A 23,819-nucleotide genomic window follows, 5' to 3' on the forward strand; every position below is an offset into this window, starting at 1 on the left:
AATTGTGCTCAGTTTAAAAAAATAAGATAGGTATGTAATATTTTATATTTTTTCCCAGAAATATTTTAATAAAAATTGGCCTTTTTCCAAGAAACACCTATTGCCTGTCGATCAGTAAAAGAGAACTGTAACAAAACAAAAAATTTACCATATGGCTATGATTTAAAGAAAAAAACCGCAGAACCAGGAACACATTAGCTAAGTCCGATATTAAACCAAATTTTTCTTATGGTCCACAGGAAGCCAGATTGCAGAGTAGAGCATTGAGCACAGAGGCACTGAGGTCATAGGTCTCACAGAAGCACGTTCCTCAAAAGCATTCCAGTCCGAGGCATGATTTTAGGATAAGACAGAACAACAGTAACAGGACACATACATGTGAACAAAAAAATTATATAGTTCCCCCACTTGTTCTGATCCTGAAAACAAATCTAGAATCTTTATTACTGTTCTTTAAACAATTTCCAGGACCGGAATCAAAGATAAATAGAAGGCAAGGTTTTGCTTGGTTTTGTTATCAGATTTGGGGGTTTGTTTTCTTGTGCGAATTTTCTGTCCTTTTTTTTTTTCTTTTCTTCTTCTTTTTTTTTTTTTACATATACAAATAAAACATGAAGCACTCTACCTCAAAAAGAAAAAAATAAACTAACAGTTCAACAAAAGTCCTTAGCTGTGTTCTAGACATTGACAGGCTACATCACAATTTAAAGATCCAATGGTAAAAATGGAGGTTTAGAATTGTTTGGTAATCACATATGAAAAGAACAAAGTTCTGGAAACACCTTTTATTCGGTTAACCACACCAGCAAGGACCCAGTGGCAGTTGCCAAAAGGCAATTTTTCCACACGGGAAAGAAGTCGTGACTTGATTTTTCCTGCTTCCAAAATATTTATCAAATCCTGTGTCCCCCAACAATCCGTCACCAGTGAAACCGAGACACGATCCTCTGACGTTCTTCCGGGAAATGGCTGTGAAAGTCCAGTCTGTGTATGCAGCGTGAACAAGGTCAGTCTTTCCTCTTCTTTACAAATCTATTCCTCCTAAAGTATCATTCCAGGAAACTGGGAATGAAGGACTAAGGGTTCAGGGGAGGAAAGGGGATGGAGGAGCACACACCATGGACACAAGTGAAATTAAAATTGTACAAACCCAAGCAGTTTATTATAGACTACTCTGAGACACCAAAGACTGCTTGAAAGAATTCACCGTTCTGCAGGAGCGGGGCTGTGTGCTGTGTGGACATCTGAGCCCAACAATTCACTGCCTTGGAGCTGTCATCCCTCTGCCCATGCCAAAGCCTGGTTTCCGCCCCAAGCCTCTGTAGGAAGGGCCTCTCATCCCACCCCCTGGCCTACTGCGAGGGCCCTCAGGGTCCCTGAAGAGGGTTATCCCTGCGGTTCCCTTCCCTGGTAGCCGGAGTCTTCTCTTCCACATTCAGGCAGATAATGATGGGCCTATTATTAGGAACCTTCTGAACAGGTTCAGAATCATCAAACAACAAAAGCAAAACTGGGTAACTTCCCACTACTGTTGATGCGCCGCTCCATTATATCCCCCATAATTTTGGAAAACATTCTTCAGTTCCGACTTATCAGCCTCATGTGGCTGGTTCCTTATGAAGAGCTGGTGACTGTCCGGCTGCGTCTGAGGTTCTACATCTCCTGATGCACCGGCCTCACAGATTGGTCCGGGTCCTCTCTGAGGAGGGATATTGATCCACTGCTCTTGAACTCTGATCTCTCTGAGGCCTTTGTGGTGGGATCTGAGAGTCAGGTTTAGATTCTGGCCGAGGCTGTGACGCTGCACTTTGACCACATGAGATGGTGTCCCCTTCACTGGAACAGCCCCACTGGGGGGAAGGTTACTAGTCACAGATGCCCAAGAAAATGTCCTCAAGACCTTCTGTGCTGGGTCCACATTTGCCAGGGGCAGGGAAGTGCTCTTCTGCACATCCTCGGAGAGGTTTCTTCCAATGCAGGCTTAGGATTGTCCTCTTAAATGTCAGACACAGGTTCGGACTCCAGCTCCAGCTCTGGTTCCAGTTCCACAACAGGCTCCTCGTCTAAAGGTTCCTCCAAGTCATTGCTTACAGTCTGATTATAGAAAGTTCCAGAATCATCAGGCACCACCTCTGGTGTCTGCTGTCTTTCTTCAGGTTCCTCTACTTTTTCCACCGATTCCTCTGGAGTCTCTGTGACAAAACCACTGAACACCTCTTCTTTGTATCTGAAGATGTCCTTGTGAGCATTGGTGGCAACAGAGCCCCCAGGAGCAAGGACAAAGGTCTGTATGAACCTTTGCAGAGCCTGGTTGTTGTTGGACAGCAGCCCCATCACTTGCACCTCCACCCAGTCATTCAGAGTTGCGTGAGCATCCATGTGGAGGATCTCGGTGAGACAGTTGGTAAAGTTTTGTGGCATCACTTTCCTGTGGATTTCCTTCTGCCTGTTGACCGCAACTGCTAGCTTCCGACTGGAATCCAACCCCGGTGGGCATAAGAAGAGTTCTTTCCATAAAATCTGTGCAGCATGTCTGGGGCCTGGTTCAGCAGGGTATAGTACTGTCTCACAAACTCCTGCCCGACCATCAGGGGACTAGGCTTCTCCATAACCATTGCTTTGGTGGATTCAACCTGCGTGGCTGAGGGGGAGCTGTTGTGTGGGAGGACGTGGCAGCATCCCTCGCGTGATCAATATTTTATATTTTAATATTAATATTAAATAAATTTCTTAATAATATAATTTTACTGTTAAAAATAACACCAGAAAAGTATCTCAATATTAGATAAGATAGTTTACCAAACAAATGATATTCTTTTAAAAATATGCCAATGAGGACTTTGTATATTGCCACCCAATCCTGTGGTCTATCTTTTGATATCTTTTGATTGCTACAATCTAGGTAAAGCCTATCATGGCACCATGCCTCTACAGTCTTTCTACTTCTATTGAGAGATGTAAGGTACGAAGAAAAGAATTCCTGGAATCCTGGCACATGCAACACTCACAAGAGACCCTGTCTCAACAAAAGAGGAAGACAAGGATTAACCTCTAAAGTTGCCTTTGGCACCGTTTGCATATAATTGATTTCAAACTCATATCTGTGGACGTGCACACATGAACCCAAACATACACTCATCACAACACACAGGGACACAGATATTTAAGGAGGAATAATTATACATTTGAAGTTTCAGATACAGATGAAACGCTTTGAAGATTTCTAGTTATTATGGATTTGGTATCTTTGGATATTTTATATTTTATGTTTTGAATGATTAAAGCCCTTTCTTTGTTCTTGTAACTGGACAGTTTTAGTTGCAGATAGTTAACAATGAAGAATCATCAGATCAAGTGCACTCTTCACCTTGTCTCTATCTTCAAAGTGGAAATAAATTATTTATGAAAAGTTTTTTAATATTATCTTTTATTTGATATATTCTTTATTTACATTTCAAGTGATTTTCCCTTTCCTAGATGCCCCCTCCCCAAAAGTCCCATAAGCCTTCTTCCCTCCCCCTATTCCCCCATCCACCCCTCCCTGTCCTGGTATTGCCCTACACTGCTGCACTGAGTCTTTCCAGGACCAGGGGCCACTCCTTCCTTCCTTCTCGGACGTCATTTGATATGTGGATTGTGTCTTGGGAATTCCAAGCTTCTAGGCTAATATCCACTTATCAGTGAGTGCATACCAGGAGTGTTCTTTTGAGTCTGGGTTACCTCACTTAGTATGATGTTCTCCAGCTCCATCCATTTGTCTAATAATTTCACAAATTCATTGTTTCTAATGGCTGAATAGTACTCCATTGTGTATATATACCACATTTTCTGTATCCATTCCTCTGTTGAGGGACATCTGGGTTCTTTCCAGCTTCTGGCTATTATAAATAGGGCTGCTATGAACATAGTGGAGCATGTAACCTTATTACATGCTGGGGAATCCTCTGGATATATGCCCAGGAGTGGTATAGCAGAGTCCTCTGGAAGTATTCCCATATCAAATGGATGAGAATCACCTAAAGAAATGTTCAACATCCTTAGTCAACACGGAAATGCAAATAAAAACAACCCTGAGATTTCACTTCACACCAGTCAAAATGGCTAAGATAAAAAACTCAGGAGAAAACAGGTGCTGGCATGGATGTGGAGAAAGAGGAACACTTCTCTACTGCTGGTGGGGTTGCAAGTTGGTACTACCACTCCAGAAGTCAGTCTGTCAATTCCTCAGAAAACTGTGAATGATATTTATGAAATCTTACCTTTGGTGTCATACTGAGATATTGCAACTTCATGTTTAAGCACTGGTTATAGAGTTACATCGGTATTTCATTGTTTTAGCTGTTTATCTTTGAGGCATTTTCTTAGTACTTTTTCTGATTCTGCTTTATTAATATTTTAACTAGTATTGTTTCACTTTTATACTTTTGTCTCTCTTATCTCATGAGATTCCCCGACCCCCAATGGTAGGCATTTGAGAAATACATCCTGTTTGAGTCTGATTGTTACAAGGTCTTCGCTCTGTGTGTGGTGTCTGGCTCTGAGCCCTGTGTTTGCTCTCATCACCTGCTTCTTTGATGCTGACTGACCAAGATGCTGACCTATGAGTATGGCAGATAGTTATTAGGAGTCATTTTATTTTTACTTGTGTGTGTGTGTGTGTGTGTGTGTGTGTGTGTGTTCACAATAGTAGTATTGTGTTTTACAGAAGGTTCTTGAATTATCTATCCTCAAGTTTATGGACACTCAAGTATTGTCAGGTATGGGCTCCATCTTGTGTAGTGGGCCTGCACCCAAATGAGATTATATTGATTGGTTACTTCCATAAGCCATGTGCCACCATTGCCTAGTACAATTTTTAAACAGGACACCATTATCGATAAAAGATATTGATGTTAGGTTGGCATTTACCCTTCTGTAGAGTACTACCTTTCTGTTGTAAAGATAGTATCATATAGTTGTGAAAAGATCTATGATGCCAACAACTTGACTTCTCCCATGTTCTATTAGTTGTTTAGGTGCTGTCTCCAGCTATTGTGACTTTCTGTCTGTTTCCAGAGAGCAGCCTATAGCCTTGGCAACAGTCTGGGCTGTTTCAGGTTCTCACAGGAAAACTTTGACCTATAACTCAATTAGATGTAACTCAATTTCAGTATTGGAAGCTTCATTTGGTGCCAGAAGATGTCACCTCGGAATCACTCTCTCTTATTATTTAGTGATTTAATTTAGGCTACCTACATAAATACTGGTATTTTCAGAGGATTCTAATGCAGTAGGTCTTCACACTACCTCTCAAACAGACCTTAATTGTTGCTATTTCTCCCCAAATCCCCTCCCTTAGGTGCCTGTTCCCACACTGCCTCTTCACCTGAGCCTCCAATTCCCAACTAATCCATCTATGCCATATATTGAAAATTTTGGAATTTTATTTTTTAATATACATAGAAATATAATATTTTTTATTCCAGGTATGAAGATATGAGGGTGCTTTGAAGCAGTTGACTATGATATGCCTCATGCTCTAGCAGAGGCATAGTTTTGCCCTCTGCATATATATTCTGAAATTGTGGGACATTTGGAAATCTGGGAACATTTCAAAGCATATATGTATGTATATATATATATATATATATATATATATATATATATACACACACACACACACAATAGGTCCCCCAAGAGGAGGGTAGGTAATTATTGGTGTGGTTGATTGCAGTTATTCATCTTGTTAAAGAAGAAACAGAGAAATAAAGTTGATTCAGGTATTTCTAATTTTTTCTCCCCTCTATCTGCTTTTCTCTCCTATGTAGTAATAGGGAATAAAAGTACAGGCTAAGTGGTTGGAAAAAAAAGAAACTACAAAGTAGCAATGAACAGCTATATTAATCAGGGTTCTCTAGAGTCACAGAACTTTTGGATGAATATAGTATATAATATCTTAGAATTATAATAATATATAATATATTAATTATATATAAATAAATATATATTATATAATTATATATATGGAGGATTTATAGGCTACAGTCCAAATCACCCCAATGGCCAGCAATAAAAGGAAAATATAACATTCTAGTAGTTTCTCAGTCCCACGAGGCTGGGTATTTCAGTTAGTCTTCTATATAAGCTAGAATCTTGAAGAAGGAGGCTCCAATCGATGTGATGGCTAAGAAAGTGCAAACAGGAAAAAAAGAACAAATCCTTCCTTCTTACATTGTCCTTATGTAGGCCTTTATCAAAAGGTCCAGATTAAATTTATTCCTCTAAATCTGGATTAAAGTTGTCTGTTTTCCAGTGTCAAGATCTGGATCACATGTGTGCCCTTCGTTTCTAGACTTGAGTTCACTCCAGATATGGTCAAGTTGATACAAATCATAACTCATGTCCAAATGAATACAATAAACAGGACATAAATATGCCTTACATATATAACTATCCATCCTATAACCACAAGCACATGGTAAATTTAGAATATCTGTACAAATGCATTCTTAATAAAATAAAACTGAAGCATTCATTTCACTTACAATCCTCACTGTTGCACCTGGTCATGTGGCATTAGATGGTACTTATAACTATCTTCCTCTACTACCCATTCTGTATTCCTTCCACCCTCTGTCACCAAGTCAGCAGGTCTTGGCTCATTTCCTGGAGCAGTGACCCATACCTTCAATCCTGATGGGTTTGTGTCCTTACTCATACTGTTTGTATTAGTCCACTGCAGGTCACGATTGATATTATTCACAGAAGATGGTCATACTAAGAGGCCTCCTGAAGGATTTCCTGCACCCAAAACATAGTCCTTCTCACCTCCATTTTGGAGAGGCAATCCAACTGGTATTGAATTCATACATAACCTCCATCTCTGCCACCACAGCCACTTTGCTCATGTGCCCATTGGACAATGACAGGAATGGATAGGGGAAAAGACTGACTGTTCATCGTTGGGTCATCCTATCTACATTATTGCGTGCCTCCTTGGTTGAAGTCGCCCTTTGATGGAAATTTACAGGGAACATAAGTGTCTTTACATTCTTTGCCCATTTGTAGAGATCTATCCACATATATTTTCCCCAGATTTCTCATCAGTTTTTCAATCTTAATCTTTCCAAGTCTCTAACAATCACCATGACAATAGCATGTAGTTTTTACTACCTTGCTTTAATATTCACTGAGGTACATGGTCTTTGAATTTTGGTTGGATTTATTTCCTCTCCTCCCATATACAGATGTGATACCAATATAGTGTACTCATGTGATATTTTGTGAAAGAGACAGGTGATCTTATAACTTAGTTATGACACCAGGTGATAGAGTTAATATATCTTTGAGACAAAACTGCAAAGTTATGCTACTGGCCTTATCAGCTAAAAGCAAGTGGCTTTTGGTACTCCTTATAGACAACTATTGAGAAAAGGGAATTGGCTAGATTAATAGCTGGATAACATATACAAGGATATGTGTCAGTTTGCTCAAGTAAGGACATTACATCTGGTAGATGAAATAGACAATTTTCTAGATACATACCAGGTGCCAACATTAAAACAGGATCAGATAAACTATATAAATAGTTCCATAAGTCCTGAAGAAGTACAAGCAGTTGTTAATAGTCTCCCAACAACAACCAAAAAAACACAAAACAACAAACAAACAAACAAACAAACAAAAAATAGGATCAGATGGCTTTAGTGGGGAATTCTATCAGCTCTTCAAAGAAGAGCTACCAATACTCTTCAAACTATTCCACTCAAGGAATACGATCCAATCCATTCTATGAAGCCATAATAACACTTATATGTAAACCAAACAAAGACCAAACAAGGAAAGAGAACTTCGGACCAATTTCCCTTATGAATATTGATGCAAAAAATTTCAACAAAATTCTGGCCAATCAAATCCAAGAATGCATCAAAACAATAATTCACTATGATCAAGTAGGCTTCATCCCAGGGATGCGGGGATGGTTCAATATATGGAAATCCATCAATGTAATCCACTACATAAATAAACTCAAAGAAAAAAACCACATGGTCATTTCATTAGAGGCTGAAAAGGCTTTTAATAAAATTCAGCATCCCTTCATGATAAAAGTCATGGAGAGATCAGGAATTCAAGGCCCATACCTAAACAAAGTAAAAGCAATATACTGTAAACCTGTAGCCAACATCAGACTAAATGGAGAGAAACTTGAAGCAATACAACTAAAATCAGAGACTAGATAAGGTTGCCCACTCTCTCCCTTTCTATTTAATATAGTACTGGAACTCCTAGCCAGAGAATTAGACAACAAAAGGAGATCAAAGCTATAGAAATTGGAAAGGAAGAAATCAAAATATCATTATTTTCTAATGACATGATTGTATTTTAATGACCCAAAAATTCTACCAGAGAACTACTAAAGCTGATGAACAACTTCAGCAAAGTGGCTGGATATAAAATTAACTCAGAAATCAGTAGCCTTCCTATACTCAAAGGATAAACAAGCTGAGAAAGAAATTATAGAAATGATACCCTTCACAATAGTCACAAATAGTATTACATAGCTTGGTGAGACTCTAACCAAGCAAGTGAAAGATCTGTATGACAAGAACTTCAAGCCTCTGAAAAAAGAAATCAAAGAAGATCTCAGAAGATGGAAAGATCTCCCATGCTCATGAATTGTCAGGGTTAATATAGTAAAAATGGCAATCTTGCCAAAAGCAATCTACAGATTCAGTGCAATCCCCACCAAAATTCCAAATCAATTCTTCATAGAGCTAAAAAGAGCAATTTGCAAATTCATTTGGAATAACAAAAAACCCAGGCAAAAACTATTCTCCACAAAAAAAGATCTCCTGGGGGAATCACCATCCATGACCTCAAGCTCTACTTCAGAGCAATAGTGATAAAAACTATATGGTATTGGTACAGAGACTGGCCAGAAGACCAACGGAAAATAATTGAAGACCCAGATATGAACCCACACACCTACAATCACATGATATTTGACAAAGAAGCTAAAAATACCCAGTGGAAAAAAGACAGCAGTTTTAACAAATGGTGTTGGATCAACTGGAGATCAGCATGCAGAAAAATGCAAATCAACCCATTCTTACCTCCTTGTGCACAGTTCAAGTCCAAGTGGATCAAGGACCTACACATAAAAAACAGATATACGGAAGCTTATAGAGAAGAGAGTGGGGATGAACCTTGAACACATGGGCACAGGAGAAAATTTCCTGAATAAAACACCAATGGCTTATGCTCTAAGAACAAGAATCTACAAATGGGACCTCATAAAACTTCAAAGCTTCTGTAAGGCAAAGGATACTATCAATAGTACAAAAAGGCAACTGACAGATTGGGAAAAGATCTTTACCAATCTTATATCCGATAGAGAGCTAATACCCAATGTCTACAAAGAACTCAAGAAGTTAGACTTCAGAGAGTCAAATAACCCTATTAAAAATGGAGTACAATATTGAAAAGATAAGGAGAAAGGGGGCAGCCTTGTCTGGTCCCTGATTTCAGTGGGATTGCTTCAAGTTTCTCTCCATTTAGTTTGATGCTGGCTACCGGTTTGCTGTATATTGCTTTTACTATGTTTAGGTATGGGCCTTGAATTCCTGTTCTCTCCAAGACTTTAAGCATGAAGGGATGCTGAATTTTGTCAAATGCTTTTTCAGCATCCAATGAAATGACCATGGGGTTTTGTTCTTTGAGTTTGTTTATGTAGTGGATTGTATTGATGGATTTCCGTATATTGAACCAACCCTGCATTCCCGGGATAAAGCCTACTTGATCATGGTGGATGATCGTTTTGATGTGTTCTTGGATTCGGTTGGCAAGAATTTTATTGAGTATTTTTGCATCGATGTTCATAAGGGAAATTGGTCTGAAGTTCTCTTTTTTTGTTGGATCTTTGTGTGGCTTTGGTATCAGCGTAATTGTGGCTTCGTAGAAGGAATTGGGTAGTGTTCCTTCTGTTTCTATTTTGTGGAATAGTTTGAAGAGTATTGGTGTTAACTCTTCTTTGAAGGTCTGGTAGAATTCTGCACTGAAGCCATCTGGTCCTGTGCTTTTTTTGGTTGGAAGACTTTCTATGACTCCTTCTATTTCTTTAGGCATTATGGGACTGTTTAGATGGTCTAGTTGGTCCTGATTTAATTTTGGTATTTGGTATCTGACAAGGAAATTGTCCATTTCCTCCAGATTCTCCAGTTGTGTTGAGTATAGGCTCTTGTAGTAGGATCTGATGATTTTTTGGATTTCCTCAGTTTCCGTTGTTATATCTCTCTTTTCATTTCTAAGTTTGTTAATTTGGATACTTTCTCTGTGCCCTTTGGTCATTCTGGCTAAGGGTTTATCTATCTTGTTGATTTTCTCAAAGAACCAGCTCCTGGTATTGTTGATTTTTTGTATGGTTCTCTTTGTTTCTACTTGATTGATTTCGGCCCTGAGTTTGATGATTTCCTGCCTTCTACTCCTCCTGGGCGAACTAGCTCGGGCAATTCGACAACATAAGGAGGTCAAAGGGATACAAATTGGAAAGGAAGAAGTCAAACTATCATTATTTGCAGACGACATGATCGTCTACCTAAGTGACCCAAAGAACTCCACTAGAGAGCTCCTACAGCTGATAAACAACTTCAGCAAAGTGGCCGGTTATAAAATCAACTCCAGCAAATCAGTGGCCTTCCTATACTCAAAGGATAAGCAGGCTGAGAAAGAAATTAGGGAAATGACCCCCTTCACAATAGCCACAAACAGTATAAAGTATCTTGGGGTGACTCTTACCAAACATGTGAAAGATCTGTATGACAAGAACTTCAAGACTCTGAAGAAGGAAATGGAAGAAGACCTCAAAAAATGGGAAAACCTCCCATGCTCATGGATCGGTAGAATCAATATAGTTAAAATGGCCATTTTGCCTAAAGCACTATACAGATTCAATGCAATACCCATCAAATTCCCAACTCAATTCTTCACAGAGTTAGAAAGAGCAATTATCAAATTCATCTGGAACAACAAAAAACCCAGGATAGCTAAAACTATTCTCAGCAACAAAAGGAAATCTGGGGGAATCAGTATCCCTGACCTCAAGCAATACTACAGAGCAATAGTGTTAAAAACTGCATGGTATTGGTACAGTGACAGGCAGGAGGATCAATGGAACAGGATTGAAGATCCAGAAATGAACCCACACACCTATGGCCACTTGATCCTCGACAAAGAGGCTGAAAACATCCAATGGAAAAAAGATAGCCTTTTCAACAAATGGTGCTGGTTCAACTGGAGGTCAGCATGCAGAAGAATGGGAATTGATCCATCCTTGTCTCCTTGTACTAAGCTCAAATCCAAATGGATCAAGGACCTCCACATAAAGCCAGACACTCTGAAGCTAATAGAAAAAAAACTGGGGAAGACCCTTGAGGACATCGGTACAGGGAGAAAGTTTCTGAACAGAACACCAATAGCGTATGCTCTAAGAGCAAGAATTGACAAATGGGACCTCATAAAATTACAAAGTTTCTGTAAGGCAAAGGACACCATCAAGAGGACAAATCGGCAACCAACAAATTGGGAAAAGATCTTCACCAATCCTACATCAGATAGAGGGCTAATATCCAATATATATAAAGAACTCAAGAAGTTAGACTCCAGAAAACCAAACAACCCTATTAAAAAATGGGGTACAGAGTTAAACAAAGAATTCTCACCTGAAGAACTTCGGATGGCGGAGAAGCATCTCAAAAAATGCTCAACTTCATTAGTCATTAGGGAAATGCAAATCAAAACAACCCTAAGATTTCATCTTACACCAGTCAGAATGGCTAAGATTAAAAATTCAGGAGACAGCAGGTGTTGGAGAGGGTGTGGAGAAAGAGGAACACTCCTCCACTGCTGGTGGGGTTGCAAATTGGTACAATCACTCTGGAAATCAGTCTGGCGGTTCCTCCAAAAACTGGGCACCTTACTTCCAGAATATCCTGCTATACCACTCCTGGGCATATACCCAGAAGACTCCCCACCATGTAATAAGGATACATGTTCTACTATGTTCATAGCAGCCCTATTTGTAATTGCCAGATGCTGGAAAGAACCCAGGTATCCCTCAACAGAAGAGTGGATGCAAAAAATGTGGTATATCTACACAATGGAGTACTATTCAGCCATTAGAAACAATGAATTCATGAAATTCTTAGGCAAATGGATGGAGCTAGAGAATATCATACTAAGTGAGGTAACCCAGACTCAAAAGGTGAATCATGGTATGCACTCACTAATAAGTGGATATTAACCTAGAAAACTGGAATACCCAAAACATAATCCACACATCAAATGAGGTACAAGAAGAAAGGAGGAGTGGCCCCTGGTTCTGGAAAGACTCAGTGAAACAGTATTCAGCAAAACCAGAACAGGGAAGTGGGAAGGGGTGGGTGGGAGGACAGGGGAAGAGAAGGGGGCTTGCGGGACTTTCGGGGAGTGGGGGGGCTAGAAAAGGGGAAATCATTTGAAATGTAAATAAATTATATCGAATAATAAAAAAAAGAGGAAAAAAAAGAAAAAAAAAGAAAAGTAATAAAAAAAAATGGACTACAGAGCTATACAGGGAATTCTCAACTGAGGAAACTCAAATATCTGTGAAGCACCTAAAGAAATGTTTAGCATCCTTATTTATCAGGTAAATGCAAGTCAAAACAACCCTGAGATTCCACCTCACAGCAGTCAAAAATGGCTAAGATGAAAAACACAGGAGGCAGCAGATGCTGGAGAGGATGTGGAGAAAGAGGAACAATTCTCCATTGCTGGTGGGAAGCAAGCTGGTAAAACCACTTTGCAAATCAATTTGGCAGTTCTTCAGAAAATTAGACACAGTACTACCTGAGGACCCAGCTATACCACTCCTGGGCATATACCCAGAAAATGCTCCAACATGTAATAAGGATACATGCTCCGCTATGTTTATAGAAGCCTTATTTATAATAGCAAGAAGCTGGAAAGGACCCAGATGTTCTTCAATAGAGGAATGGATACAGAAATGGTATTATATATACATAATGGTGTACTATTCAGCCATTAGAAACAATGATTTCATTAAATTCTTAGGCAAATAGATGGAACTAGAAAGTGTCATCTGGAGTGAGGTAACCCAATCACAAAAGAAGGCACATGGTATGCACTCACTGATAAGTGGATATTAGCCCAAAAGCTAAAAATAAACAAGTTATAATTCACAGACCACAGGAAGCTCAAGAAGACCAAAGTGTGAGTGAGTACTTTGGTTCCTCTGAGAAAGAGAACAAAATACTCACAGGAGCAATTATGGAGACAAAGTGTGGTGCAGTGACTGAAAGAAAGGCTGTATATGATATATACATATACATACATACATACACACACACACACACACACACACACACACACACATAATCAAATCCTCAGAATCCCAAACAACATATGTAAGCAAAACATTCATCTGGGGCTTTATACACTGCTTAATTCCCAAAGATGTTACCAAAAATTGTATAGCAATGGGAAGGAAGGAGTTTGCCTGAATCCCAAGTTACGCTGATACTCTGAAGGCTTCAATTTTTACCTTTCCCTCTTTTCTGAGTTAAAATGTTCTTCTCATCATGAGGAAGGGAGAGAATGGAGTGGACATTGGAGGCATGTGGATCAGCTCCAGATGTCAGTGATCCACTCAAACACCAGATAGAATCCTGCTGACAGCAGCTGGAAGCAGGGAGGGGAGGGGATCTGGGGTGGGAGGGGGTGTTGGGGAACACATGTGTGGGGGAACTGACCTCTTTTAATCAGTCATGCTGAAGACTGGAGTGAGATCTCCCACAGAGCTCCTGTAAGCCCTGGTAAGAAGAATAGGAAGTGCCAAGGCAAAGTCTACTGCAGTGAAATACCAACTGATGTAAGTACTTGTCCATAGAATGTAGGCTGGAGAACTCTCTTAGTCAGATATTTGTGCTTTCACCAAAAACAAATTAGAAGAAAAGGCGAGAAGGGGAAGGGGAATCTAATGATTAGGAGAGGTTTAAAAGATCCCTCATTTTAAAAAGTGGGCAAAATTAAAGTCTCTAGAAATATGTTAATAAACCAGATAAAGTCAAAATGTGTTAATTCACAAAAAAGAAGGAAGAGAAAAGAAAAGAGAAAGGAAAGAAAAAGAAAAAGAGAAAGAGAAAGAGAAAGAGAAAGAGAGAGAGAGAAAGAGAAAGAGAAAGAAAAAGAAAACCTATTTGTCTTAGTTCAGGATTTATTGTTGTAAAGAGATATCATGACCAAAGTAACTCTTATAAAAGAAAATACTTAATTGGGACTGGCTTACCGTTTCAGAGGTTCAGTGTATTATCATCATTGGTGAGAAGCATGGCAGTATCCAGGCAAACATGGTCCTGGAAGGGTTAAGAGTTCTGCATCTTGATCTGAAGGCAGTCAGGAGAAACTGTCTTTTGCGGGGTTAGGTTTCTCTTCCACACTGAGCAGAGCTTAAGTAAAAGACCTCAAAGCCTCCTCCACAGTCATGTACTTCCTCCAACAAGGCTGTACCTACTCCAAAAAAGCCACACTTCCTAACAGTGCTACTTCCAATGAGAAAAGCATATTCAAACGACCACCCCATTGATTATTCAGAAGTAACTAGGTCCCTGCTTTCATGGAACTCTGTCCAACTTCGCACTGAAACTTTGAGAACACGAGTGTTTTCACTGATCATCACAGGTACTTCCCCCACATTACAGAGTACTCTCTGCCTATTCTACTAGCTATCAAAATAATAGTATTTAGACAGGTATTTAATTTTTTTCACTTAACTATCCCTTTGTCTTTTCTACCAGAAAATCATCAACTGCTATTTTGAAAGATTCAAAATAAAGTAAACTACCCGAATAACTATAAAGTTAAAATTTTCTATTTGTAATTGTTTTCAAATCAATAGGGCATTTCCTCCCATTTACATACTAGATAGAGTCATTTGCTTAAACCAGTCTTAGAAAAATTGAGAAAACACTAAACTATTTTTGAAAAAAGCTGTATCACTTTTTAGCTGCAACAATGGAATGTGAATATTCAAGAGGTTTCACTCATCTCCTGATTAGAGTTTTGCTATTAATCCTAATAGCGATATTCTTGGACATCACTGTAGATTTTATTTATTGTGTGTACGTGTTTTTGAGGATATGTATCTGTTTCTATAGATGAGACAATTTATGTATATAGGCACATATTCACATGAATGTGCAGGTCACAGATCAAAGATGTCTTTCTTCAACTGCTCTTCACTATTGTTCTTTGAGACAGTCTCTCACTAAATCTAATGCTAATAATTCAGCTAGGCTGGCTGGCCAATGAATTTAGGAATATGCCTATCCCTGCCTATCCCCAACTCCACCATCTCAAGTTGCTACTATGGTTATAGAGGTAAGCCATAGTTGGCTTTTTTATCCTGTAGGGGCTGAGGATACCAACTCAGGGCCTCATGCTTGCAAAGCAGCTTTTCAAATCAAACACGTCCTTAGACCTTACTTGTATGCCCTTTCCTTAATTATTAACAATGGAAAAGCTGTTTACAAATATGCATCTTAGCTCCCTAAGATTATTATTAATATTATTGTCTTTGTCAAACTACCTTTCCAAATTGTTTGCTCATTATTTATTGATTTGTTTCTTAATGACAAGTTGTAAGAGTTATTCATATTGGTATAATACACAGAAGTTCTAATCTGTTATGCTTATCCAAAATAAAGGTAACCATATGTATACACACAGATCAATGTGCATGTGTTCATAACAGTTTTACTTAGATGTATTCAAACTAGGAACTGCATATCACCTGGAAAGCAGATAAACCATGCTTCCCTCACAGCACGGAACAATAAAAGCAGTGGAAAGGAAGGAACTGCACTAAACTGGATGAATCAGCAAAGTGCAAGGCTGACAGGAAGATCAGACACAGAAAACAACAGCAAAATGTGCAGGACATTGGTGAAAAATATACAGAGACTTTGGAAGTTTGACTGAGGTTAGGGAGAAGAGATGGAGTAGGGAGAAGAGACTGAGTAGAACAGAGGCCAGAAAAATTTTGGCAGAATATTAAAGTGTTCAATAGCTGGTTTGTTACATTTATGCTATCGTCCACATCCTGGCCAGTTTGCACCAGCTTTATTTGTGTGGGAAAAGAAACATTAATTTTAATGATGTTGCATCAAATTTTAAGGAAGGCTATGGGGCCTTTTTGTTGTACAAGTGTTCTATTGTGGGGAAATGGAAAGTTCTACCCTTGGGCATGTTGTTCTAGGTGCTACTGAGCAAGCTACGAAGAACAAACCAAAACTCCATGGCCCATTCTTTACTTCTTTCCTCTAAGTTCCTACCTGGATTTCCTGTCCTGTTTTCCCAGATGAAGAATTATAACCTAGAGTTAAAATAAATTCATTCATTTGCTTTTGGCCCACAGAAAGGAAATGAAGACAGTAAGTTTCTGATAAGTAATTAACTGTGTATATAAAAAGGTAGACATTGTTCAAATTCATTATCAAATTATAATAGGAACTTTGAGGGCTGGAGAGATGATGGCTCAGCAACTAACAGCACTGACTGCTTTTCCAGAGGTCCTGAGTTTAATTGCCAGCAAACACATGGTATCTCATAACCATCTATAATGAGATCTTCTGGTGTGTCTGAAGAGAGAAACAGTGTACTCATATACATACAATAAATAAATCTTAAAAAATTATAGGAAGTTTAATTATTTAATATTGAGTGTTTTAATATTAAACTAATCAAATGTACAGATATCTGCATTTTGTCTTCTTTGTTGTATTTTAAGGATATGGATTGATATGATTTTCCAGTAAAATTGTATGCATATGAGAGGGTCAATTACATGAATGTGCCATGAATGTTTGCTTTCATAATGAATAGCTCAAACAAATTACTTCTCAGAAACTTACTGTCTTAATTTCCTATCTGTAGGCCTAAAGCAAATGAATGAACTTATTTAACTCTAGGTTATAATTCTTCATCTGAGAAAACAGGACAGGAAATTCAGGTAGGAACTTAGAGGAAAGAACTATAGCTCATGTGAAATAACATGGTTATCTGAATATGGTTACTTACTCCTTAGATTTTGTCCAAGATCAAACAGGCCTTAAATAGATAGTCTTTCTTTTGGTATATAGGCAAAGTATATTTTTAATCAAATATTAGAGGACAAAAGGTGATTATTAGACAAAGAACATCCTGAGCTATATTTGCATGAGCACATATATATATATATATATAGAAGTTATATATTTCTTTTAAGTCATATGAAAATAAATCTGTACTTGGAGATTACATAATAAATATAGTTCTAATATTGCTGTATGACTCAATATTTATAAATAGTTTTCCTTTGAATGTACAAGATAGAAAATTTTATGCATAGTTAATGTAGAATAGCTAGATATGGAGTTTTAAAAAGGATCACATCCAGTTTATCTGAAGGAACAATTTTAGTGTTGGCAATCAAAACTTTTACTGTAAGACATGTCACCTAGTAATGTCAGAAGCTGTGTTCATACAGTCTTACCAACATGATTACCTAATTATGAACTGAACAAGGATACCAATAATAGACCTGAGAGTAGATGAAGAATGATCCACTAGGCCCCAACCATACAAAAAGCCCTACAAGAAATGTGGAAAGGGGATAGCATTTATAGGCAAATAAAGAAAATATTTAATAAAATATTTATGGTATTGGGTATAAAAGATAACCTGCCTTTACTTAAAAACAACCCTATAAAAATAATATTATATCCTTAACTCACAAAAACATAATTTTGTAAACACAAGGGAGAAACTAGTCATACTGAGTATGTAGACAAAAGCTTTAACTGATAATTTATAAACAGTTGTATAATGACACTTTGGTCCTCAACTCATTAAATTGTTGCCATTAAAAAGAAAAAAATTACCCCCCCCCAAAAAAAGAAAGGAAAAGAAACCAAAGAATGTTAATTATGGGAGAAATAGTCTTTTCCTGAGAAAGGCTCAACAATTAATTATCCAAAACCAAATGGTCAACCTGATAATATATGTACAAAAAATACCATATAGACTAGATGGTATATTTAGAAAATATATGCATATACATATACATATACATATGTTCATATAACAATAATAAAAACAAGTCCATGGTATTGAAGAGAGCAAGATGGATTATATTGAATGTTCAAAGAGAAGAAACATAAAGTTGACTCGGCTTCCCGCCAGTCAGGAGAGACTCACCTCCATCTTGAACCCGGGCTCCAGAGATCGGTCAGACTGAGGTACACAAACATAATCCTAGGCCCAACACCGCAGGGGTCTGAGCCAGACGGGCGTTGGCCTGCACCCAGGCCCTGGGCTGTTCGAGTGGCCATCGGGGCGCCAACCCAGCCAGGAGTTTTTTTTTTTTTTTTGCCCCGGCCGGCGCACGCGCCGCCATTTTGCCTACAGGAGCCAGAGTGCTCGGGAGGGCAGAGACTGCTAACAAGCGTAGCCTGAGGCTAACAAAACGGGGGTCTAGGCCCCAAAAGGCACAGGACTGACCCCAAGAACTGGGCGGCTTGGTGGGCCATCTGTGTGTCAACCCGCCCAGGAGGTTATCAGCACAACAGACTCTCCCGGTGCTTTCGAGGAGCGCGGACGCGCACGCCCGCCATCCGGGTCACCTGGCGGACCCAAATAACAGACATAGCCCTAGGGGAACTTTGCTCGGACCTTGGCCTCCCAGGCGTTTGCCTGGACTCAGGGCCCGGGCGACAAGGCTAACCTATTGTGCGCCAGCCCGGTTGGGGAAATCGGCTGCCCAGCGGAGTGAGCAGAGCACAGGGGAGGTCACAGCAACATTCACCTTCGGAGCTCCCTGGGGGTGCACACAGGTTCCACCTGGTCCACAGACACAATCTGGGGCAAGGCCTCAGGCAGAAGCCCCCAGCTCAACTCTCTCCGCTTCAGATCAGCCTGGGTGGCCGCCACATCTCCAGGTCCCTCAAGAGGCTAGTGGGGGCTTCCGGGCAGCCAGCTGGGAGAAGTCGGTGTGCTCCAATAAATCCTGCGGGCCCCAGCGGGAGCCTTCAGGTGCCTGCTTCGGGATCTGAACAGCCTGGACAACAGCACCCTGTCTACAGGCAGTGCAGAGTGTAAGCTGTGCACCAGAGGCCAACGGGGAAGGGGCAGCTTGCACTGGTGAGTCCAGCACTGACAAGACCAAGTAACACCAGTGAGAGCTAGATGGCAAAAGGCAAACGCAGGAACGTCACTAACAGAAATCAAGGCAATATGGCAACATCTGAACCAAATTCTCCTCTACCAGCAAGTCCTGGATACCCCATCACACCAGTAAAACAAGATTTGGATTTAAAATCACTGGTCATGATGCTGGTACAGGAACAAATGAAGGACATTCAGGAGAAAATGGATCAAAAGTTAGAAGCCCTTGCAAGGGAAACACAAAAATCATTGAAAGAAATCCAGGAGAATACAAAAGCCAACAAGGAGGAAATGCAAAAAACACTTAAAGAAATACAGGAGAACTTTGGTCAACAGGCTGAGGTCATGAAAGACGAAACACAAAAATCTCTTAAAGAAATACAGGAGAACTTTGGTCAACAGGCTGAGGTCATGAAAGAAAAAACATAAAAATCTCTTAAAGAATTACAGGAAAGCACAAACAAGCAAGTGAAGGAGCTAAGCAAAACCATCCAGGATCTAAAAACAGAAGTAGAAACAACTAAGAAAACTCAAAAGGAGACAACTTTGGAGATAGAAAGCCTTGGGAAGAAATCAGGGGACAGAGATGCAAATATCAACAACAGAATACAAGAAATAGAAGAAAGAATCTCAGATGCTGAAGATTCCATAGAAACCATGGACTCAACAGTTAAAGAAAATGCAAAATGCAAAAAGCTTGTAACCCAAAATATCCAGGAAATCCAGGACACAATGAGAAGACCAAACCTAAGGATTATAGGCATAGATGAGAGTGAAGATTTACAACTTAAAGGGCCAGCAAATATCTTCAATAAAATTATGGAAGAAAACTTCCCTAACCTAAAGAGAGAGATGCCCATGAATATACAAGAAGCCTACAGAACTTCAAACAGACTGGACCAGAACAGAAATACTTCCCGTCACATAATAATCAAAACACCAAATGTTCTAAACAAAGAAAGAATATTAAAGGCAGTAAGAGAAAAAGGCCAAGTAACATATAAAGGAAGACCTATCAGAATCACAGCAGACTTTTCACCTGAGACTATGAAGGCTAGAAGGTCCTGGGCAGATCTCATGCAGACTCTAAGAGAACACAAATGCCAACCAAAACTACTATATCCAGCAAAACTCTCAATCACCATAGATGGAGAAACTAAGATATTTCACGACAAAACCAAGTTCACCCAATATCTATCCACAAACCCAGCCCTAAAAAGGATAATAGGAGGACAACACCAATACAAGGAGGGAAACTTCACCCTGAAAAAAGCAAGATAGTAACCTTTCATCAAACCCAAAAGAAGTTAAGCAATCAAATTTAAAAAATAACGTCAAAAATGATAGGAAGTAACAATCACTATTCCTTAATATCTCTTAACATCAATGGACTCAATGCCCCAATAAAAAGACACAGACTAACTGACTGGATACGTAAACAGGACCCTACATTTTGTTGCTTACAGGAAACACACCTCAGGGTCAAAGACAAACACTACCTTAGAGTAAAAAGCTGGAAGACAATTTTACAAGCAAATGGTCTCAGGAAACAAGCTGGAGTAGCCATTTTAATATCAGATAAAATTGACTTTCAACCCAAAGTCATCAAAAGAGACTCTGAGGGACACTTCTTGCTGGTCAAAGGAAAAATACAACAAGAAGAACTCTCAATCCTGAACATCTATGCTCCAAATGCAAGGGCACCCTCTTTCATAAAAGAAACTTTATTAAAACTCAAAGCACACATTGCACCTAACACAATAATTGTGGGTGACTTCAACACTGCACTTTCCTCAATGGACCGATCAGGAAAACAGAAACTAAACAAGGACACAATGAAACTAATTGAAGCTTTGGACCAATTAGATTTAACTGATATATATAGAACATTCTATCCTAAAACAAAAGAATATACCTTTTTTCAGCACCTCATAGTACCTTCTCCAAAATCGACCATATAATTGGTCACAAGACAGACCTCAACAAATATAAGAAGATAGAACTAATCCCATGCCTCCTATCTGATCACTATGGAATAAAAGTGGTCTTCAATAGCAACAGAAACAACAGAAAACCCACATACACGTGGAAATTGAACAATACTCTACTCAATGACACCTTGGTCAAGGAAGAAATAAAGAAAGAAATTAAAGACTTTTTAGAACACAATGAAAATGAAAACACAACATACCCAAATCTATGGGACACAATGAAAGCAGTGCTAAGAGGAAAACTCATAGCCCTGAGTGCCTCCAAAAAGAAAATGGAGAGAGCATACATTACCAACTTAATGACACACCTGAAAGCCCTAGAACAAAAAGAAGCTATTTCACCCAGGAGGAGTAGAAGGCAGGAAATCATCAAACTCAGGGCCGAAATCAATCAAGTAGAAACAAAGAGAACCATACAAAAAATCAACAAAACCAAGAGCTGGTTCTTTGAGAAAATCAACAAGATAGATAAACCCTTAGCCAGACTGACCAAAGGGCACAGAGAAAGTATCCAAATTAACAAACTTAGAAATGAAAAGGGAGACATAACAACGGAAACTGAGGAAATCCAAAAAATCATCAGATCCTACTACAAGAGCCTGTACTCAACACAACTGGAGAATCTGGAGGAAATGGACAATTTCCTTGACAGATACCAAATACCAAAATTAAATCAGGACCAACTAGACCATCTAAACAGTCCCATAAAGCCTAAAGAAATAGAAGGAGTCATAGAAAGTCTTCCAACCAAAAAAAGCACAGGACCAGATGGTTTCAGTGCAGAATTCTACCAGACCTTCAAAGAAGAGTTAACACCAATACTCTTCAAACTATTCCACAAAATAGAAACAGAAGGAACACTACCCAATTCCTTCTACGAAGCCACAATTACGCTGATACCAAAGCCACACAAAGATCCAACAAAGAAAGAGAACTTCAGACCAATTTCCCTTATGAACATCGATGCAAAAATACTCAATAAAATTCTTGCCAACCGAATCCAAGAACACATCAAAACGATCATCCACCATGATCAAGTAGGCTTTATCCCGGGAATGCAGGGTTGGTTCAATATACGGAAATCCATCAATACAATCCACTACATAAACAAACTCAAAGAACAAAACCACATGGTCATTTCATTGGATACTGAAAAAGCATTTGACAAAATTCAGCATCCTTTCATGCTTAAAGTCTTGGAGAGAACAGGAATTCAAGGCCCATACCTAAACATAGTAAAAGCAATATACAGCAAACCGGTAGCCAGCATCAAACTAAACGGAGAGAAACTTGAAGCAATCCCACTGAAATCAGAAACCAGACAAGGCTGCCCCCTTTCTCCTTATCTTTTCAATATTGTACTTGAGGTACTAGCTCGGGCAATTCGACAACATAAAGAGGTCAAAGGGATACAAATTGGAAAGGAGGAAGTCAAACTATCATTATTTGCAGACGACATGATCGTCTACCTAAGTGACCCAAAGAACTCCACTAGAGAGCTCCTACAGCTGATAAACAACTTCAGCAAAGTGGCAGGTTACAAAATCAACTCAAGCAAATCAGTGGCCTTCCTATACTCAAAGGATAAGCAGGCTGAGAAAGAAATTAGGGAAATGACCCCCTTCACAATAGCCACAAATAGTATAAAGTATCTTGGGGTGACTCTTACCAAACATGCGAAAGATCTGTATGACAAGAACTTCAAGACTCTGAAGAAGGAAATGGAAGAAGACCTCAAAAAATGGGAAAACCTCCCATGCTCATGGATCGGTAGAATCAATATAGTTAAAATGGCCATTTTGCCTAAAGCACTATACAGATTCAATGCAATACCCATCAAAATCCCAACTCAATTCTTCACAGAGTTAGAAAGAGCAATTATCAAATTCATCTGGAACAACAAAAAACCCAGGATAGCTAAAACTATTCTCAGCAACAAAAGAAAATCTGGGGGAATCAGTATCCCTGACCTCAAGCAATACTACAGAGCAATAGTGTTAAAAACTGCATGGTATTGGTACAGTGACAGGCAGGAGGATCAATGGAACAGGATTGAAGATCCAGAAATGAACCCACACACCTATGGCCACTTGATCCTCGACAAAGAGGCTGAAAACATCCAATGGAAAAAAGATAGCCTTTTCAACAAATGGTGCTGGTTCAACTGGAGGTCAGCATGCAGAAGAATGGGAATTGATCCATCCTTGTCTCCTTGTACTAAGCTCAAATCCAAATGGATCAAGGACCTCCACATAAAGCCAGACACTCTGAAGCTAATAGAAAAGAAACTGGGGAAGACCCTTGAGGACATCGGTACAGGGAGAAAGTTTCTGAACAGAACACCAATAGCGTATGCTCTAAGAGCAAGAATTGACAAATGGGACCTCATAAGGTTACAGAGTTTCTGTAAGGCAAAGGACACCATCAAGAGGACAGATCGGCAACCAACAAATTGGGAAAAGATCTTCACCAATCCTACATCAGATAGAGGGCTAATATCCAATATATATAAAGAACTCAAGAAGTTAGACTCCAGAAAACCGAACAACCCTATTAAAAAATGGGGTACAGAGTTAAACAAAGAATTCTCACCTG

At 39.2% G+C, this 23,819-nt stretch overlaps 1 pseudogene; it reads right to left on the bottom strand.

The window, feature by feature from the left end:
* Positions 1 to 1,258: 1,258 nt before the first annotated feature.
* LOC127692980 (ras GTPase-activating protein-binding protein 1-like) lies at positions 1,259 to 2,615 on the bottom strand (annotated as a pseudogene).
* Positions 2,616 to 23,819: the final 21,204 nt, after the last annotated feature.

Source organism: Apodemus sylvaticus, chromosome 9, assembly GCF_947179515.1.
Source record: "Apodemus sylvaticus chromosome 9, mApoSyl1.1, whole genome shotgun sequence".
Classification (NCBI taxonomy): domain Eukaryota; kingdom Metazoa; phylum Chordata; class Mammalia; order Rodentia; family Muridae; genus Apodemus; species Apodemus sylvaticus.